Raw genomic sequence first — 7,651 nt, 5'->3', positions numbered from 1 at the left:
AGTCGGCCAGTGCTTCTAAATTTACAATTTGAGTGCAAACAGCAATTAAGCACAATCAAATGACATTAACTATCAAGTTAAAAGAAAATAAACCGTTGATATGAAAAAAATATTATTGTGGCAGGATTAACTTGTGTGATTATAAGAATATAAAAAGCCAAATTGCAACATTTTTTTATTTAATAAATATTCGTTAAAAATTGACAAGATTCATTGAAACATGCAATCCTTTATCCATGTTTTGCAGAATTAATTTCCCTACTTTATCAATTTTCCCACTTGAACCTTATCGTTTCAACCCATGTCCAACGAAAGATAAAATGGTAGACAATCTGCTTCCATATCCTGAACGTGTGTCCACGTAAGATATGTATCCGCGTAGGATATGGCAGCAATTTGGGTGCGTCCGTGCTTCATATTCTCCTGTAAACTTCATATAATACTTGCCTTAAGCCCATGCTTGATTCCTCTTGCAATCCTCACATGTAGTATAGCTTTGTGATTGACGCATATGGTCTTGTCCTCCTCAGTTCTTCTTCTTGTTTTTTTTTTTTTAAATGATTTTTCCACTATGCTTGATTCCATCATGCTCTTCTCGCGTACAGGTATGACGTTCTATGCTGTAATGCTAAGGGCTTATCCCTTCTTTAGTGTAATAATTTCCAATGGTGATTGTCAAAGTAACATCTTTCAAACCTCCCAAGTTCATAGGTTAATTAGTTTATTATACGTGGCGATGAATTATTGCAGGGTCATTCATCAAAATATTTATTTACTGTGAAATTTTCAAAATCCTTGCATTTTTACAAATTAATTAACTTATCATGTATGGCCATAAATTATCACAATGTTTCGATAAAAGTGTTTCGTATTCTTCTAATTACGTGAAACTTTTAAATTTCTCACAAATTTATAAATTAATTAACTTATTATTTATAGCGAGAGTCTTTTATTGTAATGTTGCACGAGGACTTTCAGAGTATCTCATAGATACATATTCCTTATAGCAATACTATTGTAAGCACATATTTTAAAATATTTTATTCATAATTAAAAATAAAAAGTTTTTTTAAATAAATAAAATAAGATAAATTATTTTAAAAGATAACTTCAAGAATACTCATAAATCATATCAAAATATTTTCCACAAAATTATTTCTCAAGATTTTGTCACAAATAAGAAATAAATTATTTTCATAATTAAAACAATGCAAATCAACATCTAAATTATTTTATTTAAAATATAATAATGAATATTTTCCTTTTAAAAAAATATCAACCAACAGACACAAACTATGTTGACTTTGATCTCTCACAAGAGTTTATAGGCCATACAGTTTCATCCCAAGTACAACTTATAAATAAATAAAATTTTTCCTTTTATGTTTCTTACCTTTTATCTTATTTTTTTATTTAGCATAATTAAGATATTTTTAAGGCCATATAAATTTGTAAATTTAACTTAATGTAACCATTTATATAAATAGGTGTTGTGGGATACCTTTCTCACAACAATTGACTCTTATAGCCCTTTCTCTATATTGTAACCGCATGTTAAATAGGTTTTTAAAATTATCCTTTAAAATTTTGATGGCGACTTTCATATATTTTTATTCAATTTTTTTTTGGGAAAATTTTGGATTGGGTGTGGCAATTTTAAAACTGTTTTCATTTTATTTTTTTTTTTCAAGATACACTACATTTAATTATTGAAAAATATAGTTAGTTTGAATAATTTCTATCATAAACCATTATCATTAACGGCAAGCAGCCATTATTATTAGCCTGATTTTAATTTAAAAACTGTTTTCAAATTAAGATAATTAAAGAGATTTTTTTATTTTGCTTAAAAAATAATTTTAAAAATTGTATCACAAAAAGGTTTTAAAAAATGAGAACAGAAACCAAATAATTCTAAATCTCATGAATTTCAATATTTGAATGCTCACGGAACCGTCATTTTCCTTGAGCCTCAAGTTTCGTATTCTCGTGACAGACTCAATCTTACAACCCCGGGAGGATCACCCTCGGTGTGAGCAGTCTCACAAAACAGCCAAAAGAGAAATCAATAAAATAGAAGAAAGGCTTCTCGAGAGCAATAATAATTTAGAGGAATAATTTATAGTGCTCCCAGTAATAGTAATAGCGGTAGTGAGGTCTTATCAAAGATTCTTAAGAGTCACAAACACAAATTGGTAGGGAAAGTGATAGATGCTGCTCAAGAACTGTAGTGTGATTAGCACTAAAACAATTCTAAAAACGAACCATCTCTCGCCATTAATCAGCCCCCCTTAACTCCAATCATCTAAACCTTTTTATGGGGTGTGAAAAAGGTTCTCCAATCAAGCCACCACAGTTTTGCGGAAAGGATAGAAACTAGAAACAGTGTGCGTGAATTATTGTCCAGAGATAGGCAAGGCGTAAAGGGAAAGAAATTATAAAGAAATGGAAAAAAAAAGTGACTGAGTAGCAATAGGGTTTTCGCGACTAGATACTGTGGATCATCTGGTAATCTGCATCATGTTCATAAAGACGTGATCTTTGTGGGGTTGTACTGGTTATACTGTCTGAAAAGTTTGAAGGACCTATTACGAAGCGAGTGATCTCTTTCATAATTCGGAAGGGTGTGTGTTTACTGTTAGGTGAGATGCACAGAATGGCAATAGGTCACTGAATCTAATACCAGGCAAATTCAGTCGAGCGAATACACTGATATAAGGCCAACGATGACAGTTTTGAAGAGACGAGACCAAAACCAAAAAAGAAGCAGCCATAAACGAAAAAGAAATTCGATTACAGAGTGGATCTCCATAAATTGTTAAGCCAGAAAGGGTACCAAATCATGGAACCAAAATAGTATCCGCTTTCATCCAGTCAAGAATCTTTCAAATCGCAGCCAATCATACCATGTTTCGTTCACGTCGCTGCTGATATATATAATCCCACAAGGTTGCTTCTCTGGTTTTACTTCTTCACGAAAAGGAAGGTAAATCCCTCAACTGCTACATTTCTGGGGAGTTCTCTTGACTTATAATATATTAATATTGTATAGTATCAACAAGCTTTTTTTTTTTTTGGTTTTTTGCTTTTGTTTTTAATGATAAGAATCCGAAGTGTTGGTGCTAGTATGTAAAATAGGAATTAAAAAAGCCAAAAAGAGTCCAGCCGTAGAGCAGGCTGGCCGTTACATATGATACTTTGCTTTGTCCTAAATTTTATTCACTTTGTATAAATATAATAATAATATAAGCTCTGAATCAAAATGCTCAGTAGGAGCAACGTCAACATAGCTGGCTGGTGGGGTACAGCAACCCCACAATGCAAACAAGCCACAGCTATGCGCTTTCCTTTCTCCCATTTCTCACCCGTTCATATCCTTTCCTCTTCCAGTATAAAATATTATCTTTATGTAAATACGTAGCTATATCATTGCGATTTTACACTTCCTCTAGACTGCTCTTCTCTCTCTACCCCTGCCTCTCTCTTCTCTGTGCTGTTGTATTACCAGCGTGAGCCTGTGGCAACCCCGAGATGTGGTAGAGATACTATACAAAAATTGTGCCTCTATTCACCCCCAAAAGACATTGAAACTGAATAAAATTAAATAAATTCTTTGTCTTGTCCCTGCGTGTCGTCGTATATTATTATTGTTGTGGTTGTGGTTGTTGTTATTATTCACCTTCTATTCAGGTCTTGTTCTGCTTCAAATTGAATTCAACTCTCAGAGAATTGAATCTAGTCAGCTGGTAACAACGAAAGAATAAAAGGTTTCCTGGTTTTCGAGAGTTTATATGTATATGCTGATGACTTTGAATTGTTGGGTGGTTTGGTAATAAACCTTGTAGTGTGCTGTCGGCGCAAGGTCGCTTTCTGTCGGCATTGTCTGCATCCGACGTTGGTACACTGAGAGAGCATTTCTAATTAATTTAATAAAAGTACAACCGAGATCGAGAGCGTGATTCTCCTTCTGGGTTTTCATTACCTACGGAGTGTCACCACTCATCACCACCTTTGAAGAAGCACATTGATTTGGACCTCCCGAGTCTTGTGTTGTCTTGGTAACAACTGAAACTTCAAGAGCTGTGTCTGATCTGAAAGCGGTTTTGTTTATGCTTTTGATGCTTAAATACCCTCTTTCTGCTTTGTTGTGTTATTGAAATTCTTAGTTTGGTTGTTTAGTTTGTATCAAAGAGAGACAACTGCTTCATATGGGGGAATGTGGATGAATCTCGATTTCGGTGATAGTGGCATTGGAGCCTAAATCAAAGCCTCATTGGTAAATGAAGCTCCGGCTTTCTGAGATCCTGCCTCATCATCTATCTGGTAACATTACTCTTTCGATTTGAACAAAAAAGCGGACCTCTTTCTTCAATTTATCAACTACATGCAGATAAAATGTCATTTGGCCTCCTCCAAACATCAGTCAGGGTGTCATTTAGAACCACACATTCATTTAGCTCGAATTCATCGACCTGTTTCCAAATTTGCGGGTCTTTTAGCTTGAAACTACTCATTAATTTCATTATCATTAGAAAACTGTAGGAGGTACTACCTGCATGTCTTTCTGCATTTGCAGTCTGTCATATATTCAATCTAAGTTTTGGGTTTCATCCTCCATAGATTGTGATCTTCTGCTGTCTTTTGGATTCCAGATTTTAATGTGTGTGGACTCTGCACAATATTGTACAGCAGAATTGAAGTGATTCCCATTACCAGATGTCAAGGAATCTTGCAGCAACAGTAGGAGGAGCTGCAGGAGCCGTGGCATTGGTGGGGATAGTTATACTATTTATATGGTTCTGCCTCTTTCACAAGAGGAGTGTTTCTAGAAATTCAGAGACAGGGTCCTCTGATCCTTCACAAGGTAACAACAGTATTCTTGTATAGCCAACACATGTAAGTTTCCTTAAGGGGGTTCTAAGGATACAAAGGGCAATTAATTCTTGATTTTGGCCTCAATACTTGCAGTGGGAAGACATGGCGGGATAGAGCTAACCGTAAGAGATGCTAGGCGTTTTGAGATTGAAGAACTGTCTCAGGCGACAAAAAATTTCAGTGCAAAAAATTTGATTGGAGAAGGAAAATTTGGGGAGGTTCACAGGGGTTTGCTTCATGATGGAATGCTTGTAGCCATCAAGAAGCGCCATGGATTCCCTAGTCAGGAATTTGTAGATGAGGTGATGCTCAGCTTAATAATTTATCCATTGCAAGCTTCATGAAAGATAGAAATCTCCTTGATAAACTCCAAAGAAGAGCATATTTAAAATGGATGCTTTCTCTTTCTTCATTAACCTGAGTTCTCTAGTCCTTTCTGTTCTTTGTCTGTTTTTGCTTTAGAATTTTGATTAGGATCCCATAGACATTGTCGGTCAGCCTGCTGATTAGTATGCTTGTCTAGATTCATTCACGACATAAAGGGTATAGGTATATCTTATTGTTTACTCTCTTGGTTTGACCTAACAGGGTTGAGTTTTACCTCAGGTACGCTTCCTCTCATCCATTCGACATCGGAATCTTGTAACTCTTTTGGGATACTGCCAGGAAAACAATCTACAGTTTCTCATATATGAATACGTGCCTAATGGGAGCGTCTCCAGTCACTTGTATGGTAAATCTCTGTGCAGTTACTGCATCACTTTTTTTTTCCCCCTTTTTAATGAAGTTTTGTATCATATATCTGCAAAGTTAGGCCACGGATTAATTAGATTATACTGCATTCCTTCAATTTGTAATTTATCTCTGTTTAGATTATTGCATACTTTCTTCTGAAAGCTAAGGCCTGGGGCTTTGCTTATTAACTTGTAGGAGCTGGTCAGCAATCACGTGAGAAGCTGGAATTCAAGCTTAGACTTTCAATAGCTCTAGGTGCAGCTAAAGGTGATCCTCTGCAAAATCAGTGAGCATTTGTGGCTTTCCTGGTATCATTTTTCTTCTCTTTATATATAAAAGTACTCAAGTATCTAAATGGACCCCACAAATTCATTTTGTAAGTCCTCCTAAATCTCATTCATTTACTACCACATTTTGTGTGCATAACAGGTTTTGTTTTCTGAATGCTCATTCACAGTAGGGCCTATTTTACACAGGTTTGGCTCATCTTCACTCCTTGAGCCCTCGTTTGGTGCATAAGGATTTCAAAACAGCCAATGTTCTTGTGGATGAAAACTTCATTCCTAAGGTTGCAGATGCAGGGCTTCGGAACTTCCTAGGAAGAGTTGAAATTGCAGGGCCATCTTCTCAAGTCCAGCAGATGAAATCTTCCTTGCTCCTGAGTATATATCTATAGCTCTCTTGGTTTGCTTCTGTTCTTGTCATCTATATATGCATCTTCTCTAAAATTTGAATGCCACATTATTCATTCAGAGTGAGAGAATTCAGACGATTTTCTGAAAAGAGTGATGTATACAGTTTTGGGGTATTTTTGTTGGAGCTGTTAAGCGGAAGGGAAGCAACGGAATCGCCATTTGCAGAATCAAATCAGAATCTAGTTGAATGGGTATGTCATGGATTCATAACTCCATGTCTCACTCACTGCGGTGAATACTGAATACATTCTATATATGTAACAGTGTTATGTTTAGTGTGTGTGTGTGTGTGTGTGTGATATTATTTTGATTTGGTGTAATGAAGGTGCAAAGTAAGCAAGACCCTGGGATCATGTCAAACATGGTTGATGAAAGAATGGGAAACAATTATACAGCAGAAGGCATGGAAGAGTTTATGTCACTGATAGTTCCATGTATTGATACTTCAAGTGAGCGGCGACCTGCAATGAGCAACGTGATGAAGGAAATTGAACGAATCCGTGAGAAAGAAAGAAACTTGACGACAGTGATGGGAGAAGGAACCCCAATTGTGACCCTTGGAAGTCAATTATTTAAAGCTACAAAATAATAAGGTATTTCTGATCCAAATTGTTACATATTATATAATCTTCTTTATTATTTGTTATGTGGGTGCCAGAGAATAGGTAGATCCAGCTGCTTGACAAGTGTAAAAAGAGCAGTTGGAGTTCCACCATTTTTATCTGGGCCAATAAATATATTTCCTTTGTCTCTTTTTCAATTCCCTGTGCTAGAATTTTTTTTTTTTTTGGTTGGTAAATTTATGAGATATGTTGTAAACCATTATTTGTTGTTCATATGAGAGGGAAGATTGGGTTGGTGTGACCATGGCTGTTTATGAGCTATTATTCTTGCTCCTATGCCCTACATACCCCCACTTTCATTAATGCTGCTCTACTCTTTGTTTTATGTTATTCAAAAATTTATTTTACGAACCCCACAAAAGGGGTATTTTTAGAGCATCGGAATTACACACTCCCCCCAAGAGATAGAACATTTCATCGAACTCTCTCTGAGGCTGTGCTGTGTGATTTACATCTCTGCAGCGACATTGGTAACAGAGCGAGCAGAAAAAAATTCAAAGTATCATAGGAAGATGGGCATAAAAGAAGTCTAGTTATTTCTTAAAAAACCATTATAGATGAGTCATCTGCTTCATCAATCTCTTTCTATGACGAGCATCACAATGCACAAGTCATCTGCTTCATGACCATTTGATGAAGACCTGACCTCGCTCCCTGTTTTCTGACTTTCTCCTCTCTCTTTCTTCATGTTTAGTCTGAGGTTACTCGGCTACTTCAATCTCT

At 35.8% G+C, this 7,651-nt stretch overlaps 1 pseudogene; it reads left to right on the top strand.

Moving 5' to 3' along the window:
• Positions 1 to 2,389: 2,389 nt before the first annotated feature.
• On the top strand, positions 2,390 to 7,200 carry LOC129304550 (putative serine/threonine-protein kinase; annotated as a pseudogene).
• The last annotated feature ends 451 nt before the right edge of the window (positions 7,201 to 7,651 follow it).

The sequence above is a fragment of the Prosopis cineraria genome, unplaced genomic scaffold (assembly GCF_029017545.1).
Source record: "Prosopis cineraria cultivar Desert tree isolate PC_DT_omini unplaced genomic scaffold, ASM2901754v1 PC3, whole genome shotgun sequence".
Lineage (NCBI taxonomy): Eukaryota > Viridiplantae > Streptophyta > Magnoliopsida > Fabales > Fabaceae > Prosopis > Prosopis cineraria.
This window is presented reverse-complemented; position numbering and strand designations above follow the sequence as displayed.